General features: G+C 45.0%; 1 protein-coding gene across 2 annotated transcripts in view; it reads right to left on the bottom strand.

The window, feature by feature from the left end:
* Window positions 1-18813, bottom strand: part of LOC135915858 (cytochrome P450 3A4-like) — an 81390-nt gene that overhangs the window by 38345 nt on the left and 24232 nt on the right. Inside the window, exon 1 of one of the 2 annotated variants that reach the window (XM_065449047.2) lies at window positions 8689-8826. The exons of the other annotated variant lie outside the window; for it this stretch is intronic. The gene's annotated coding sequence lies outside the window, so the exon portion shown is untranslated. Of the gene's footprint in view, window positions 1-8688; window positions 8827-18813 lie in introns of those variants that run through there. 2 annotated transcript variants of the gene reach the window in all.

Below are 18813 nucleotides of genomic sequence, written 5' to 3'. Positions count from 1 at the left end.
CGACCCTTGTGGTCGCCTTGCGCGCTGGGCTTTGAGGTTGCAGGAATATAACTTCACTGTTTCCTACAAGAGTGGCCTAAAACACGCTGACGCAGACTGCCTTTCCCGTATGCCGCTTGCCACGACGGACTGCGACGCAGACGATTTTGATCATCTCGTCGCTTCTGTGACACCCGCTTTTCCGGATATCGATGCGTTCAAAGCAGAACAACGGACAGACACTAAATTGGAGCCACTCTTTACTTCTGCCCATTCAAGTGCAACAAGCAGCTACTGTGTACGTGAAGGGCTCCTGTACAAAAGGAACTACTCAAGCACGGGTGCACGCTTCCTTCTAGTGGTGCCGGAGCGTCTCTGGCCAGCAATCCTTCAGGCTATGCACGATGACCCTACCTCCGGTCACTTAGGCACTGTGCGCACACTTTATCGCATTCAAGAACGCTTTTACTGGCCCCGGATGCGACATTCGGTTGAGTTTTATGTCGCCAGCTGCATACAGTGCCAACGTCGGAAACGCCCAACCACTGCCCCATCTGGTCTCCTTCAACCTGTGCCGCCTTCCAGCTCACCCTTTCGGCAAGTTGGAATTGATCTGTTGGGCCCTTTTCCAAAGTCATCTAAGGGGAACAGCTGGATAATTGTCTGCGCCGACTATTTCACACGCTATTGCGAGACGGCGGCTATACCATCAGCAACTGCCACCGAAGTGTCGCTTTTCTTACTTTACGCTATTGTTCTACGGCATGGACCGCCTGGTGTTATCATAAGTGACCGGGGACGTCAATTCACGGCGGATATCGTGGAAGAACTTGTGCGTTTATGTAACTCGCACCTCCGGCACTCGACGCCGTATCATCCCCAAACGAACGGCCTCACTGAGCGCATTAATCGAACAATCACCAATATGCTTTCCATGTATGTTGCGTCCGATCACAAGAATTGGGATGAAGTTCTACCGTTTATTACTTACGCCTACAACACCGCCAAGCACGAGACAACCGGCTACAGCCCCTTCTTCCTTCTATATGCTCGGCCGCCCCGGTATACGCTCGACACTGTCCTCCCTTTTTACGACCACGACAATCCTACGGTCGCCGATGCGCTATGCCTCGCTGAAGAGGCTCGGCGACTTGCGCGTCTTCGGACTCTGGCATCACAAGAAAACTCCAAAGCCCGCTACGACGCACGACATCGGCCTGTTACATATCACCCTGGTAATCTCGTTTGGCTTTGGACTCCCACAAGGAAGCGCGGTTTGTGTCAAAAGCTGCTGGCAAACTACGATGGACCGTATGTTGTCATCGACAAAGTCAGCGAAGTTAACTATACTCTCGCGCGCCTCACGAACACTGGTAGACGTTCTGCTAGGACACAAGTCGCGCATGTCGCACGGTTGAAATCATGCACGCCACGACAAGCTAGTTGACTCGCCCAGGGGGCTTTGTCTGCGAGGGGAGGTATGTTACGTCCAAGCGCGTCAAAGGGACGCGGGGATCAAGAAGAGAGAGGAAGAGGAGAACGAAGACTGTGCAGTGGCCATTCCTGTTGTTCGTAGCCAGCCGTTCCTGCTCACGCACGCCTCAATAAACCCCTTTTCCCCGTGCTTGTAACAATATATATATAATTATTAATGTTTATATATATATATGTATACCTTTACTCGAGGTATTTCCTGGCCATGTATTGCCACTGTTTATGCACTGTTTCATTGAATACCATAACACCTGATTTTCTAACGCCCATTTCAAACCTAAATTCTCGACTTCCTGTGCACAAATATTAGCCAGACGTTGCAAATCACTTTCCTTCTTAGCAAGCAACACAATGTCATCCGCCTAAAATAAACAAGGAAGCTGTTTCTTCACTACTTTACCCGCACGTTTGTATGAGAAATTAAACCCGATATAACTTCCTTCTAGCGTCCTCTCCATCCTCACTATGTATATCATAAACAGCAGTGCGGATAAAGGGCACCCCCGTCTCCGTCGCTTGTTGATATGAACTTTCTTCTCGCTCCTCATCCCTTTTTATTCAACGCAAATGTTATTTTCTAGGTAAATCGATCTCAAATGCTGTAGACAATCGTCGCCTGAGCCTTCCCCTTCTAGAATATCTCCCAAAATGTTGTGGTCTACCTTGTCATAGGCTCCTGTAATGTCTGAAAAGGCCACAGATAACGGTCTACTTTCTACTCTTGGTATTTCAATACACTCTGTGGGAACAAATAAGTGTCATCCGAACGCCTACCTATTCTGCAGCCATTCTGAAGTTCTTCAAAAATGCCATTATTCTAAGCCCATGCTTGTAGCTTTAAATTGATTGCCTGCATTGCTGGCCTGTATATTACGAACGCAATGGTCAACGGTCCCTTCGAGTGAATTCTATCTTACTCTCCCTTCACCTTTACAAATTAAATTTATTCTACTTTGTCGCCAACTGTCTGGTATTCGTCTTTTAAAGTTTTTTTGCACTGCTTTCACCAGAGCTTCCTTACTTTTTGGTCAGAGTTCATTAATCAGGCTTTTGGAAACCTCGTCTAGTCCTGTAGCTGTGCGCTTAGGAATTTTCTCTTCGGATTTCTTCCAGTTGAATTTTTTGAGCACCAGCTCCTTTTCAATCTGATTCCCTTCCATGCTATTTCTGTCTCCAAATACAACCTCGTCATTATTTTGGAAAGATTCGGCGGTTATTTTTTGGGTGTAATCTAATGCCGCTTCTCATTCCAGTTCGTTTCCATCCTCGTCTATGATATGTTATATTATTGTTGCTGACTTCCTGCCAAAATAATTTGTGCGTTTCCAAAACATTCGAGGTGCGGCTTTCTTTTTCTCACGTATTTCTGACAACGAACGTTCACTTCCACCTTTTATATTTGCATGTACCAGTATTTGAACCATAGACTTTTTCTCCCCGTATATTTCCCATTTACTGGTTACTTCATCCTGCGTCAACTGCGCCTTCTTTTCCAGCCTGTGCTCTCGTGATGCTTTCTGTCGTTCGGCGATCGCTTCTCGTATCGCTTCTCGCCTTTCGGTTTTTTTTTCTACTATCCAACGACCATGTTTTTTATTCCAGATTTCTGCCATCGTTAGAATTTGAAACTCACTATATTCCCACTGAGAATGCCTGCCAAACACACCCGGACCCATTTTTATTCTTCGGATTATATCAGTCTCATGATCTGGATCCGCGGTCACTAACTACCCTAAGTAGATGTATCCCTTACCGCTTACAGTGTCTCGCTACCTATTGTAAACTGCTGTTTTCTTACGACACTGTTAAACATCGCTTTAGTTTTCTGCAGATTAATTTTTAAACCCACACTCTTGCTTTGCCTCTCCAGGTGAGTGAGCATGCATTCCAAATAGTCCCCTGAGTTTCTACGCAAGGCTATATCATGTGTAAATCACAATTTACTGAGGTATTCTCTATTAACTCTTATCCCCAATTCCTACCAATCCGGGTATCTTATTACCTCCTGTAAACACCCTGTGAATAGCATCGGAGAGATCGTATCTCCCTGCTGACGCCTTCCTTTATTGTGACTTTGTTGCTTTCTATATGGAGGGCTACGGTGGCAGGCATTCTCAGATTATGAACTGCAGGTTGCCATTATCCCTCGAGAGAAAAGAGTATAACAGTTGTGTCTTAGAAGTATTTCCATATGGAGCAGAAACCTGGAGGCTTACGGAAAGGGTTTTACTTAAATTGAGGACGACGCAACGAGCTATGGAAAGAAGAATTATGGGTGTTAAGTTAGGATATTAAGAAATTATTATTAGGAGTTAAGAAATGAGTAGATTGGGTGAGGGAAGAAACGCGAGTTAATGACACGCTAGTTGAAATCAAGAAAAAGAAATGGGCATGGGCAGGACATATAATTAGGAGGGAAGATAACCGATGGTGATTAAGGGTTACAGACTGGATTCCAAGGAAAGGGAAGCGTAGCAGGGGGCGGCAGAAAGTTAGGTGGGCGGATGACATTAGGAAGTTTGGAGGGACAACATGGCCATAATTAATACATGACCGAGGTATTTGGAGAAGTATGGGAGAGGCCTTTCGCCTGCAGTGGGCGCAACCAGGCTGCTGCTGCAGCTGACAGTGATGATGATGATATTATCACTCTTGGCCATTTGCCAAGCTCTTCCTCGATTCTAGTGACTATATTTGTTATTTGTACAGTGTTCAAATTGGAACTGCCCATTTTGCACTCCTTGCTCTCTTTCTCAATTACATATCCCATTTTCAATATGATACATTTACGGTGACTTCTATGCTGCTATACACTTCCTCCTCAGTGGCCTTTTCTCGAGTTTATCATGAACTTCTTCTGTTATCAGACAGTAATCAATGGTCAATTGCCAGCTTCCCACTTCCCACGTGATCTGGCCTTCGCACTTAGTCTCGGTATTTATGATAACTAGGTTATGTTGCTCAAAACGGTCCAGCATTGACTTTTCGTTGTTGTCGGTATAGCCATCTAAATCCTCTATGTGGGCATTCATGTCGCCCAGTAAGATATGTTCGGCATCATTCCCGAAACAATTAATATAAGCACCTATGCACTCCACCAGGTCGTTATTCTCTCTGCAATAATTTCTGGTTCACTAATACGGAACGCCCAGCCATGTTATTGTTTTCCACTCATTGTACTTAATAAACAAAGATGCTCTTAACATTTTCAATTTACCATTTTCCATTTGGCTCCCTTATGGATGAGCATTCCGACTCCCCCTCCCTTTCTGTCCCACTTAGTTCTGTTTCATCCTTCTCAAACATAATTTTCAATCACTCGCGGCTTTTCCGAGTCTCTAAGATGTTTTTCTGTAACCGTATTCACCCCTATTTGTTCTCTATTTAACTGCTGCTCAACCTGCGCCCACTTTTCTTCTGCCGCCCTGCATGCTTATGTAGCCTATTGCATGACGAGCTCTCTTTCTTCCTTACCTCCTTTTTCTGTTATTGACAGTGGGGCTATACTGAGGTTCCTTTAAGGGACCTTCTTCCTTACTACCTACTCTGGCCTCCTGAGTGCCCATGAACCCCCTAAAAAAGCAACAGCACGACTGACATGTCGCCAGCCCACTTCTCGTTCTAGCCTGTAGTTGAAGTGGACCGTCTCTTTGAAAACCACCACACGTTCTCACTTCCCTGTTTACTTCGAGAACCTCGAAGCCTTTCTCTCGGCTGATTTTCCATATCGCCTCATTAGCAGTCACTACGCCTTTTTTGCACGTGACTGTCACGTACAGGCACCTCCGGCACCGTGCACACCACGATCTGCACCTGAGGGAATAGCTCGCGCAAGTCGGTCACCCCCTTCGCGAAGCGCTGGGCTGGTCATGTCCCTTGCCTGTTTCGGATGTCATTTAACCCAACTGGTACTATGACAAGGTTACACTCGTGCGTATTTTCCGCCAGCTTTACTTTTGCTCGCTCCATAACACAACCTAGTGTCCGCCCTGGAAATGTCCCTACCGCCACTCTTTTGTTGCCACAGTTGCTTTTGAGCACCAAGCTAGGTTTGAGTCGCCGGCGATAATCACCATTCCACTCAGTACTACCTCTCCCTGCTTGTCTTTGCCTTTTTCCGCGTGATTCGGTCTCGACAAGGGGCACTGGCCCCTGCGCTCCTACTTTTTGTGTGCGGTGGCTTTGAGGTTGATGCGGCTGTTTCCAGCTACCTCCTCCCCAGGTTGAACGCATTCCACGTTCTTTGCTGACACTTCCTGTCTTGTCTCGTGGGGGGACTGCATTCCATTGTCACGCCCATTCTTGTTCGCAATGACGGCCCTGTTCTGCTTTTCCCCGGCTGCTTAAAGTCTTTGTTCCACTACCTACCGTGCATCACGCTACCCAATCAGTTCATCTTTTACCCCTTCAACCTGCTTGACAAGCTCTTCGTGGAAAATATTCATTTCCTTCAGCCTAGCATTGATATCACATTGTGTGCCGATTGACTCGATTTGCTCTCAATTCTCATCCGTCTTCTGATTTGCCTTGAAGGTCCTCCGCACACACCACGCATTCCCGGTTATTTCCTAATGGAAATACTATAACACCGTAATAATGTAGAGTACGTGTCTTCTTGCAAAAACAGATACGCCCAGGATCAAAATCCTTAAAATGTCGCAAAGTAATTCTCACGAATGTTTTAAAAGTAACCAATGCCGCACCCACTTAGGGTATGCCACGTTTTCGCACGTTTTCCACCGCGCGGCTGCGCTCTCACTATGCTGCCAAAGCAATATTCCCGACACCAAAGTACACACAGTAAAAGCGCTAATAGCTATTAGTCTTGCCACTTCCAAGCTATTATTTAAAGGCTATAAAGACTGCACGTTCCCACCCGGTTGCACGTGTTGAAGCATGTGGTGCGAAAGGATGCTCTGACTATCCTGCAAAATGAAATGTACATGAAACACACCCGCGCAGACGAATAAAGAGAGACACAAAAAAAGAAAACCACCCAATTACTCTTTAAAGAGTAAAACAATCAGCAAATTAAAAACAAAATACAGGTTAAAGCATGCACAAAAAAACTTGTGATTTCGTCACCGCCACGGATCTTTGGAAAGCACGTCCGTTCACCACAAGATCTCACGCCGCCGTTCTTCTCCATTTCCGCCACCTATTGGCAAACTGCCTATCTTCCTCGCGTTCCATTCATCAGTCTCTTTTGTGTGCATGCATAGGTTTGTGCAAGTATCGGGGTGTGTGTGCATGCTTGTGTGCATGCATGTGTGTGGGTGTGCCAGAGGACTATGCTAACCTTGATATCCTTACCTTGAGGTGATTAAGCAATATAGTGCACATAATATACTCGGTGAATAGTGCATTTCGCATATCACTGTACTTAAGTGAACCCTCTCAATGCCATTTTCGTATATTAGGGCTTATTTGAACGGATAGATATTGTCCAGTGATTGCTTATATTGGTATTCATAATCGCAAAGCCGACAGCCGTACAATCTAAATTAGCCAATCAGAGAAACGAATTTCAATACCCCGTACAAGTTAGGTTTGCACAATTTCGAATAAGTTGCTGTTCTAACGCACGTCGAACATGCTTGACTTCAGGCCTGATCACTGACACTAATTTTATTAAATTCGCGTGGCCTCTTAACAGCTTACTACAAGATGAGTAGGAACGAAACAGTTGAGTATTTGTCGGAGAAAGCATGTAACATGTATGGAAAGAAGTTCCAACCGAATGATGGGTTAATGATTAACGATTAAGATGCTGGCAGGCACATCATTTAAATTATTATATTTGAGGACTCCAGTTCAAAAATTAGCCGGAGCCCTCCACTAGCTGCATCTCGTGTAGCTACCGTGTTCATACAGACGTTAAAAATAATGATATTCCTTATCAGGGTGCTTATCAAGAATCTCCTGAACCTTATCAGGCAACTCTTAGATAAACGAGCCGACTTTGTTGCTGCTCAATAAAGTTATTGCTCACGAATTTCTCCATATTCTGAAGAAATGTACAGTTAAATGGCGCGGCACTGTCTACAAATAAATTTCAACTGAAACATACAATGTCGATATTTGCCTTTACTAATTCAGCTCATAACAAGAACAGAACGGAAAGCCACCACGTAGCTTAAGAGACTTCGCGCGCTGAAATGGTGGAAGGGGGTCTAATAAAATTGATGTGAGAGTAATTAATTTGAACTTTTAAACTCGCACTGTTTGAGTCTCCACAAACTATTCCGCATATTGCGTTCACGTCAGTGAACGAAATGACGCGCATTTTTAAAGTATTTGGGTGATTGATTGATTGATGCTACGCGATTGAAGAAAGAATCCATATTTTGAGGTAGATGAGTCAATGTAATGCATTTTTACCCTCTCTCAGAGACTAGGTGTCTGGGAAAGCTGGTCGAGTGTAGCAGTTCTGTTAAAGTATCGACGTCTACGGGCCGACAGTGAAAAAATGCTATTAGTTTCGACTTGGCACACCCCTATCGATAACTGCAGCTTTCGCTGTTTATTGTCTTCTCGGCTTCCCTTGTTGCTCATACAGAGTGTGTAGGAAACCGCGCACGTCAGGCTGCAGCGTGCCTGGCAGTCGCCCGTAGGAAGAAATCGCCAAGCTTCAAAGAAAGGCGATTCGTGGTATCGCATTACAGTCCAGGCACCGGACGCGTACAAGATCAGCGAAATTCCACGTGACCTTGTGAAATTAGCGCTTTCCTTCTCTCTCAAACGCTGATCCTAGGCGCTCACATTCGGTGTCGCATTGTCTCCTTGGTTGCTTGAAACTCTTAGCTAAGAACAGCGTACCAAGCAGAAAGTTTTCGGAATTTTATTATCATGTTTTGACGCTTATAAAAGAAAGCACGAGAAGCCGCGTTTCGATGGGGGTGAAATGTAGGAACACTCGTGTACGTGCATGGGTGCATGGTAAAGAACCCCGGGTGGTCAAAATTAATCCGGAGTCCCCCACTGCAGCAGGCCCCATAATAGTATCAAGGTTTTGTCACATAAAATCCAAGAATTGCATGACAAACACGAGAAAAGAAAAGTGCACTGTTTAAGCAAGTCAACTTGCTCCAGCGACCAAGTGTAAGTAGCCGGGCATTCCAGACACGTGCGGGTCGAGCTCAGCTCACCGTTTCCCCGAACAGCTGCAACAAAAATGATTCACATGGACCCCGTGGCAGCACATGAAACACGCACCTTTCATCGCTCGATTCGTTTTCGCAACGCCGTCGATGCCACGGCTGGCTCGCTCCGTTACCTCGCGACTGCAACAGTACTCAGATTGAGGACACAGCAAGTGCGCACGTACGCGAGCCAGCTCTCCGCCGCACGCGCCTCGCGAAAAATAACGACGGCGGGATAAGGAGCTGACAAGCGCGGGCTCGTCTGACGAGGCACATGCGTGGGTTCAAGGACTCTCCCGCTCGGCTTCCGATGTTTACGGCCGACATTCAGGAAGCGTTGCCTCCTTGTAGGCTCTGGCTCGGTTATTCGCTTGTCTCTTGGCGCGCGACTGTGTTTCAGGATGCGTGAGGTTGTTAGGAGTGTGGAACTGGAGATTCGTGATTGCAGTTTGCGCCATTGTTGAAATAAATAACGATAATTTTTGACGTTGACGTAGCGTGTTCCAAATTTGTATTTTTCAGTTTGATATTCAAGAAATCGACAGGGATGGGAAAATAAAACAGTAACGCTATCACTTATATAGAAATAGCTCTTTTGCAATAGAACACAGGTGTGCGAAAACGAATTTACTTTACGCCTACAGAAAAGAAAACATCTTTCCACGTACAATTGATAGCGTTCACGTAAACATCCCGCGTGCGTAATTTTTCTTTGCCAGGGGAAATACGCGCCTATAACTGAACGTTTTGAAATCTATGCCGTTTGACAAGGAGAATGCATGCTATACGCTCATTAATTAAAGCGAACCGATAATGAAGCCGAGGAAAGCATAGGGAAATTTAACTGCATTTTAATTGAAATGTAGAAATTATAAACAAAGAGAGAAGTAGAAAACAACAACAATAGGGAAACCGAGCCAAAACAAGTTGGAATGAACCCTGCTTCATGAGCTTGTAAAATTCCCGAACATAATACTCAACAGGTGACTGCTAAAGTAAGAGCTCTCTGAATACCACAAATTTGATAACGTATTCCGCATACCAAAAACTGACAGCCTAACGGTAGTCTCCTCTTTCTGGCATATTTCAATGTTTTGATCTTGTGGAAATTTTTCGAACACATTGCACTCAAACATATTTCGACATTCTTAGAAGCTAATAAGCTCACTTATCAGCGACACACGGATCTCGAAGGACATCTCAATATAATCATCATCAGCCTATTTTATGTCCACTGCAGCACAAAGGCCTAATGGGACATCACAGAATTTTCAACTCTGCGATCTCCAATTACCCTTGTTCTCAGGGCCGGATTAAGGAAAATGGGGGCCTTGGGCAAATGCGCACGCAGGCCCCTTTCCTTATACTGACCCCCACCCCTTTCGCTTGCTACGCTACTGGAAATATGTCATGTTTCATTTGAATTCCACCAAATTAAGAAGAACGAAGTGCGGTCAACGGGATTATTATTATTGTTATTATTATAAGGAAAAACAACAAAACTTGCTTGGAGCGCGTGCTGTTGTAAACACCAATACATATGTTCACTCTTTTATTAATCTGTATTCCTTTTTTTCAGCAATAGCTAGGCTTTTTAGGAAATGTTTAGTGCACTCATGACGAACTAGAGCGTAGAAAAGACAACACAGCTCAGAGGTCGATCCTTCTGAAGCTAGGCTTTGTTTGCATTACTAAGTTTAATCCCGTGAGGAGACGCATGGTTGCATTTAAAACATTCTTTATGAAAATTCAAGCATCAGACTGCAGTAATCGTCATACACGTTACTCTATACATATGCAACAGATATCTACAATGCCTAAGGCAGTAGAAACACCATAAAAATTCACTAGAATACAGAAGAAAATTACCAGCTGTAATTAAAAAACATATTTTGAAGATATTTTTTTAAAGATAAGACAAGCAAGGATGACACAAAATAAACGTGGTACTATCAGAACAACGAAAATACAGTTCTTTATAAGCACGCTAAATATCACAAGAACAAACAAGACCGAATAACGAAGATTTGCATATCTTGAATTACACTGCTCAGCGTTTCATTGGCAACGTGGATCTGAAAAGGGACACAACGAACTTATTGGAACTATTCATGTATAGCGCAAAGAGTGCTCTTTTAAAATGGCATCTTTCGGGCCTTCGCTTTGGCGAAATTGGATATAGTCTGTTCCAAGGATAGATCGCGGAGAAGATCACTTTCAATGGACATGATAGCAAGCGAGTTCACCTTGTCATCAAGGAGGCTCGAACGAAGGCGATTTTTTATCAGCGACAACTTGAAAAACGATCGTTCGGTCCGACAGTTTGCCACGAGTATGCTTAAGTGCATTCGTAAAGCAATAGAAAGGTTCGGAAACACATCAATAGGCTTTCTTTCGTGCAGCAACTTCACTTTTTCCTGGGGATTCGTGTCCTGGCATACAGAGTTGTGCACAAAGTTCGCAAACTGAACGATTTCAGCGGAAAATGCTGGCTCTAAATCATTTTGCAGATTTTCACCAACTTCTCAGTCTGCTGCGCCAGAGAGGCCTCGCTCCCAACTTCTGCCAGCATTTTTAAGAATCCGCACCTTTCGCAGAGTTCAGTGTAGGCAGCCTTTCTCGTTCGCAAAGCAGAACCTAGACTGCCAAGTACAACATTCTAGGTCTCTACAATAAACTTTTTTTTCTACCTTGTAGCGCACCATCGCTTTTTTCCGTCGGGGTGTTTACTCAACATGATGCGCTTGCTCTCATCCTCATAACATTGATTGGTACTTAGCGTGCGTGCTCTCTCTTCGAAGGTATCAAAGAGAGGTCGCAAAGAATTAACAAAGCCTTCTAGAGAGCTCAGCTGGTCTATATCAGTTTAAATGTCTAGGCCTGGTTTCTGAAGTGCTAAGCTCGTTTTCTCAAAGCGCTCCATGATATCACTCCAGAAAGTCACCCTCAGGGAGCAGTCTCTAGTTTTCTAATTTTCTTGAAGAGAGAATGCGCTCCGTTCCTAGTGTCACCGTTTTCTTGCTCGTTCTTTGATACAGCTTCAAGGCAGCACAAGACTGCATAAATTTTTTTCAGAATGGCCTTACGTGATTCAGCGTGTCTTGACCACCTGGGCTCAGAGAGACTTTTCAAAACAAGCTTTTGGCCAGTTCCGCCCATGCTGTCCAAAAGATACCTCCATCACTTAGGTGAGGCAGCAAAGAACACATACAGCCTCTGAATTACAGTGAAAAATTTGACTGCCTCGAAGCAACTGTCAAAGCTACACGCGCAAACTAAGTTCGGTGAATGACCAGCGCACGGGACGTAGACTGCCAATTGGTTCAGGTGTTTCATTTGAGGTTCCAGTCCTTGGTATTTACCTGACACATTACTCGCATTATCATAAGCTTTGCCCCTACAATCATGAATTGAGATGCCATTGGTCGTTAAGAGGGACATCATGGTATCGAAAAGATACAAGCCGGCATAAGATTCAATTGGAACAAATCCTAGAAAGCGTTCATACACTTTTCCATTTACATTGTATCGTAAAAGAACTAACAGCTGTTCAACGGGAGTAAGGTCGGGAATCGAATAAACAATTAAAAAGAAGTATTTTCCGTGTTTCACTTCGTCAACGAGACGTTCCTTGACAGCCTTTGCCATATGCTCGATAAATTCATCACAAATGGTTTTTGACAGACACGGTGAGTGACCTTTTCCTGTGTTCGCGTAGCGTTTGTTGTGCTGCTCTAGAAAGGGATCAAACTTGGCAATGGCCTCGAGCACTCCCATATAATTGCCATTTCTCGGTGAACCAAAAATCTCATCACTGCCCTTAAACGCTAGGTTCCGCTCAGCTTGAACCTTAACTACAACGACTACGCGCTTCAACACCTTTGTCCAGTAAACGGCCTCAGTGACAAGATGCTTAACCAGCTCCTTGTCAATTGTGCTGTTTGAGCTAGAGCGGGCGAGCCATGCTGCCACGTAGTTCCGGTGCTCTACGCTATTTTCATGTGCGCAAACCTTTTTTTCTGCTCTTTTCCAATCAAAAAAGCCTTGCGTGGTGAAAGCACTGGGGTTGCTTGAAATTGAAAATTGTTTGCACATGAAACAATAAGCGGAACCTTTGGACTTCGAGTACATTAGTCAGTGTCGCTCGTACGCCTCCTCATTTACAGCCTTTCGCATGAAAAGATCAGGTGACATATAGCGTTTCTGAGTTTTGTATTGCCTTTCAGAAGACAACATTCTCTGCCCGATTTGGAACATACAATGGCCCTTTCTCAAGGCATACACTCGGAAAGCTGTCAGTAATAACGCCCGGCCACTTAGCAGGGTCACTTCGGAGAACCTCGCAATGTACCTCTTGCCGCGGGGGTATCTGTAGTTCTCTGTTGCCGCAACGAGACGCCGTCTCATTCGTCCTCTCGAGGCACACTTTGTGGGTGGGAAAATGTTTATTTGAAGCAAAACTTACAGGAAACAAGTGAGTCGGCTCTTATAGTGTTGTTTGCTGGCGCTCGTCAGTAGAAGGAGGCTCACCGGGGAGGTTTGGCACCTGTTGATCAGCGGTAGTACAAATCGGGCATGGTGGGCCAGACACCTGGAGCTCTGTGGCAAGGGCCCGGCCGAGTAGCAAAAGACGTTGCTGACTCTGGAACAGGACAGGGCTTGGTTGTCGTCGGTTGCTCAAAAATATGCACGACCGAAGTTGGCACCGTTTTCGCAGGATCCCGACAACCAAAATGATTCAAACCTTGCTGCTTGCCAGGAAACCGTAGTGATGGAGTTGGCAGGTCCTCCACAGAAGCACAGTCGGTACTATTGGGAGTTTGACACGGACTCTGGGTAGAGAGAGAGATCATACGGCTCCGCGGAAGCTGCATTCAGTAAGTATTTTGTTATCTTTGTTATCTTTGGTAGCTTCTTTTCACGCTCATCTCTTTCTAACTTCGAATTTCGTTTAGACGCACCACTTTGATGCTTCCGACAAAGAATTTTCACATGAATGGATGTTAATTGTTCACCAGGCACTTCTTCAGTCCGACGTGACCGCAGGTGTCCGATGGTGGCCGTCCCGATGACTGGCGAACCTTGCCTGGATGGTCCGTGGCTGGCCCAGAGTGGTGCGTCCCCCGGGAGCTCCTCAGCGGGCGGGCTTATGCAAGCTTAACCGGCGGCTTGGAGCTGAATCACAGCCCGCGATAGAGGCGTGCCGCGTCTGTGTGTTACTAGCGCGAAAGCAGGCGTTCATATACGCATAGAGTTCCGTGTACAAATTACCTTCTTGTCCGTACAAACTCACTCCTACTCCCGTTCCGGTCTCGTCTTCCTTTTGGCTAGGAGCAATCATCTGTTCCGGGAGGTTCTCGACTTTTCTTTTGCCCCGTCGACGCCGAGCGCAAGAACGAAGGGGAAAGGGCGACTCTTAGCGCAGGCGAAGTTACGCGCCCTCCATCGCCTCTGAGTCATCTTTTTCTACTTCTTTCTAGAAAGTTTTGCGGCCTGTCTGACCTACTTTTTCCGTCGAGCGCGCGTGGGTTGCGACCCCACCAGGCAGGAATGGGCCCTGGAGACAGGCCTTTGTGCCGAGCTTTCCAACATCCCCCTTCACTCTTCCACAACCCCAGCCCGAACAGGGAACCTTCCATGCCCCAAGACACGCGGACAAAAGCACGTGTGACGTCTGTTCTCCTTTCCTGCCTAGACTCTGCCATCAGACACATCATCATCTGCTATCGGACTAAGCCTCCCCCGCCCAAGTTAGCATCACGGTGAAGGAAAGTCGAATGGGAGGCACTGTTGGGTACTGCAGCTCATTCTTTCTATGAGAAGGAGAGCGGCGGAGCTATTTGAGAGGTGGAGGGTGCCGCGGTGGTGACGAGGGACGAGGCACATTTAGATCCTCATCCCATATTACATTTTTAGGTGTCTCCCTCTTGCCCCTCCTCTCGAGAGAGCACTGGACAGACGGACTAACATGAAATCACGAAAACTCTTCCAAGCAAACGCACCTCGCTTCGTAAGAAAGAGGGTCGCACCTTGGTGGTGGGGGATTTCTGTTTTTACAGCTCGACAAGCTGTCCCCAAATGGCTAAAGGCTAAACGCATGCTGTTACAGTAGGCGGGTGGTCCCGTCTGCTTGTTCTGGTTTTCTCGCTTCATACATGTCGTTCGAAGTTGCGTTGCGCCTTCCATTGCATATGATAAGCAGGTTAGAATAAACGGGCCCCCTTCTTGTACTGTCCGAGGTGAGGCCCTGGGCAGCAGCCCCCTTAGCCCGCTCCCCCCCTAATCAAGCGCTGCCTGTCCTGCACCATCAGATTACAACTAGCGCCCACAAATTTCCTGATTTCGTCGCATCACCTAGTCTTCTCTCATTCTCTACTGCACTCGCCTTCTCTTGGAACCCATTGAGTAACCCTAATAGTCCACATGTTGTCTAACCTACGCATTAGTTGACCTAGCCAGCTCTATATTTTTCTCTTAATGTCAATTAGAATATCGGCTATGCCCGTTGGCTTCCTGATTCAAACCGCTCTATTTCTGTCTGTTACGGTTATGCCTAGCATTATTCGTTCCATTCCTCTTTGCGCTGTCCTTAACTTCTTCTCAAGCTTCTTTGTGAAACTCCAAGTTTCTGCCCCATATTCTAGGTGCTGTAAGTGCACTGATTGTACGCCTTCCTTTTCAATGATAATAGTAAGCTTCCAGTCACAATCTGACAATGGCTGCGCTATACGCTCCAGCAAATTTTTATTCCTCTGTGATTTTCCTTCTCCTGATCAGGCTTCCCTGTGAGTAATTGACCTTTGTAAACGTACTACTGCAGAGACTAGAGGCTGACTGTGGATCCTGAACTCTTGTTCCTTTGCCCGGCTATTCATTACATTTTTCTTCTTTATAATAATCTTCAACCCTACTCGTACACACTCTCTCTTAAGGTGCTCAATCATTTGTTGTAACTCGTCGCCGATGTTACTGAACAGGCCAATTTCACCTGCCAACTGAAGGTTGCTCAGATATTTGCCGTTGATCCTTACTTCTAAGCCTTCCCAGTTTATTAACTTGAATAATTATCACAAGCGGTAGTGAATACCATTGGAGAGATTGTGTCTCCTTGCCTGACCCCTTTCATTATATGTATCTTAATACTTTACCTCTGTAGGATTAAGGTACCTATGGAATCTCTGTAGATATGTTTCTGGATATTTACATAAGCGGCCTGTACCATTCATTACGTAATGCCTCTATGGCTGCTCGTATTTATACTCAATGAAATGTGTTTTCGTAATCTATGAAACCCAAATAGAGAGGCTGATGTACTCTGCGGATTTCTGGATAATCTGATCGATGACATAGATGTGATCCATTGTAGGCTATCCCTTCCTGAAGCCAGCCTGTTCCCTTGGTTGACTAAAGTCTAGTGTTGCCCTTAATATATTGGAGATTATCTTCAGTGCATATTTTATGCGATATTGGGAGCAAGCTAATGGGCCTATAACTTTTCAATTCTTTAACGTCTCCCTTTTTGTGGATTAGTTTAATGTTTGCATTCTTCCAGTTCTCTGCAACCCTTCAAGTCAATAGACACTTCCTACAGAGAGCCGCCAGTTTTTCAAGCTCTGTCTCCTGCATCTTTGGTTAAATGGACTGTTATTCCATCTTCCCCTGCCACTTTTCCATGCTTCATGTCTTGCATTGCCCTTCTAACCTCACCGCTACTTATAGAAGGAGTCTCTGCAACCTATTCATTACTGCTTTTAATGCAGGTATCGTGGCTCCAGTGGATGCTGCACAGGTCAGTATGGGGTTATTCGACTGTTTTTACTATACCTTCGAGATTGCTGATGATAGTACCCTGTTTATCTTTAAGATCTTGTTTGTACTATGCCAAGTTTCCTTCACACTGATTTGAGGATGCGTCCAATTTTTACCCCTTCCTCGGTCTTTCTGACATTATAATTTCCAATATCCCTTATTTTCTACTTGTTTATCAGTTTTGACCGTTTCTTGAATTCTATGTTATCTTTTGAGTTGGACACTTTCATTCTTGGTAATTCCTTTATTAGGTCCTTTTTTCTTTGGGAGAGCTTGCCTACTGGTTGCCTTGGTGCCTTACCTGCCACTTCAATTGCTGCCTCTAAAGCCGGCCTAGTTACTGTTTGATTCATTATCTCTATGTGGTCTTCATCTCTCTGTTCTAAGGCTGCATATTTGTTCGCAAGTAGCAGTCTGAAGTGGTCTCGTTTTACCGCTACTGCGCCTAGCTTCGTCTGTTTCTTCTGACGAATTTTACTCTTTATCTCTTCAAATTGAGGTGAATCCTCACTGTAAAATATTGCCGTCATTATACGGAGGATGTGCAAGTAAATATACGGAAAGTATGTGGAATTTTAAGAATATGGTAAAATCTCCCGTTAATACACGAGAAGTCATCTACGTTTTATCCTTTACGGCCATTTCACTGTAATAATACAGTGGCTACACTGCTTTGCACGAAAGAGACAGAATTCCGTAATTTTGTTACGCGAACATCAGTGCTTTTGCGAGGAAAACTATACACGTCGTCTGAATGAGCGCTTGTATTTTCAGATTCAGCTAACCGTATTTTATTGAGCACGCAAATTGAATGCATTCTGAAGATGCGCACCAAATGTGAGAGTTCTACAAAAGTTACAGTAACAGATAGCATGTATAAATATATACGCATCCTCGATTCCGGTCGCAGTTTGCCGCGCATACAGGCCTTGTAACGCTGATCATATGCGCAAATATACGTGTGTGCAATGTGCTCAAATTAAGCGTTTCGTAGTTAATAATACAGCATATATGTTTAAGTGAATGAAGAGCCGTGGGCATACGGGCATCCGTAAACAAATTTGCGGCACTCAGGTGCTGATGCACCGGGAATGACACTGGTGCTCTACGCCAAAAATTGTCTGCACTATAAATCAGTTCCGAAACGTAGGGAGAGGTATAATGACTTTAACTGCGTTTATATTTGGCAACAACTGGTGTCAAAGTTGACTCGCGGCCTGTATAACCAAGTATACAACGGCCGGGTGGAATTTTCGAATGCGAGAAGCAATTAACCCAAGAGTGAACGGGCTTCGCTGAACTATAAGGTTACTGGTCTAACTCGTTCACACAATATTTCCAAAATATCTCGTGTCTGTCAATAAATGAGCATTCATTGACAGACAACAATTAAGCATAATTTTCACTGTTCATGTGCTCTGAATTCTTGCGGCAAAGTACAATCGCAAACATTTGGCGCTTCACCTTGAAACAAGACCGTTGAGCACGCACGTTCTTGTATGGCAGAATAAAGATCGCGAACATACGCTGATACTTGTGCAATCTAAGAAAAGGTAACTGGAGGTGAAGGACCTAGTACCGTGCTAGTACTGCGTGTACTGTCAAAAGCAAAAAAAAAAGAGAAAGGAAAAAAAGAACGCCTAGTGCCAAGTTGGCGTAACGATTCAAGCTTTATTTCTTTTTGATCCATCATGCAACACAATTTGTTTCATGTGCTTCATACACTTATTTACCCGTTAATTGCATGCGCCAACCAGCCCAAATTAGCACTACAGTAGAGCGTGTTGACGCATCGCAGGGCAGTGCTTTGCACTGCATTGCAAGACTGGGGTTAGCTATCCGCAGAAGCAAACTCTCTGATTGACCTGCCTGACTTTCTTCTTCTTGCATAATCTATCTCTTTGCACGAAATGCACTACCTTGTTGAAAACAAAGCGTGCTCCTCTTTCAGAATTCAATTATTTGTCAAGCAATTATTTTACTATTTCCGAGACTGGAGCACAAATGCGAGAACGAAACCAATCCTGTTTTGTTCTCCGTACTCGCAGAGTGCGGCACCAGGCGACAGCGCGCGCTGCGCTTCGGTGGGGGGCCACCGCCAGGCCCCGAATACTCTAAAGTTCCACAAATGGCTACAGAGGGCGAAATAATTGACCGCGTGGCGCTACTAAGAAAACAAGCATAGTATACCAATTAAAAAGTTTCCCCCGTGAGAGCATTATGTCCTGCTAGAGGCACCATAGCAAGCGCAATTTTAACCTACAAACTTTCTTCAACAACAAAGGTAGCATTTTTATTACATGAAAAAGACTAGGAAATTATCATTCCTAATTTCACATTCTGCTCTTTGTTTGATATAAATGCAAAGTAGCGTTCAGCATCACCGACC

Source organism: Dermacentor albipictus, chromosome 9 (assembly GCF_038994185.2).
Source record: "Dermacentor albipictus isolate Rhodes 1998 colony chromosome 9, USDA_Dalb.pri_finalv2, whole genome shotgun sequence".
Lineage (NCBI taxonomy): Eukaryota > Metazoa > Arthropoda > Arachnida > Ixodida > Ixodidae > Dermacentor > Dermacentor albipictus.
This window is presented reverse-complemented; position numbering and strand designations above follow the sequence as displayed.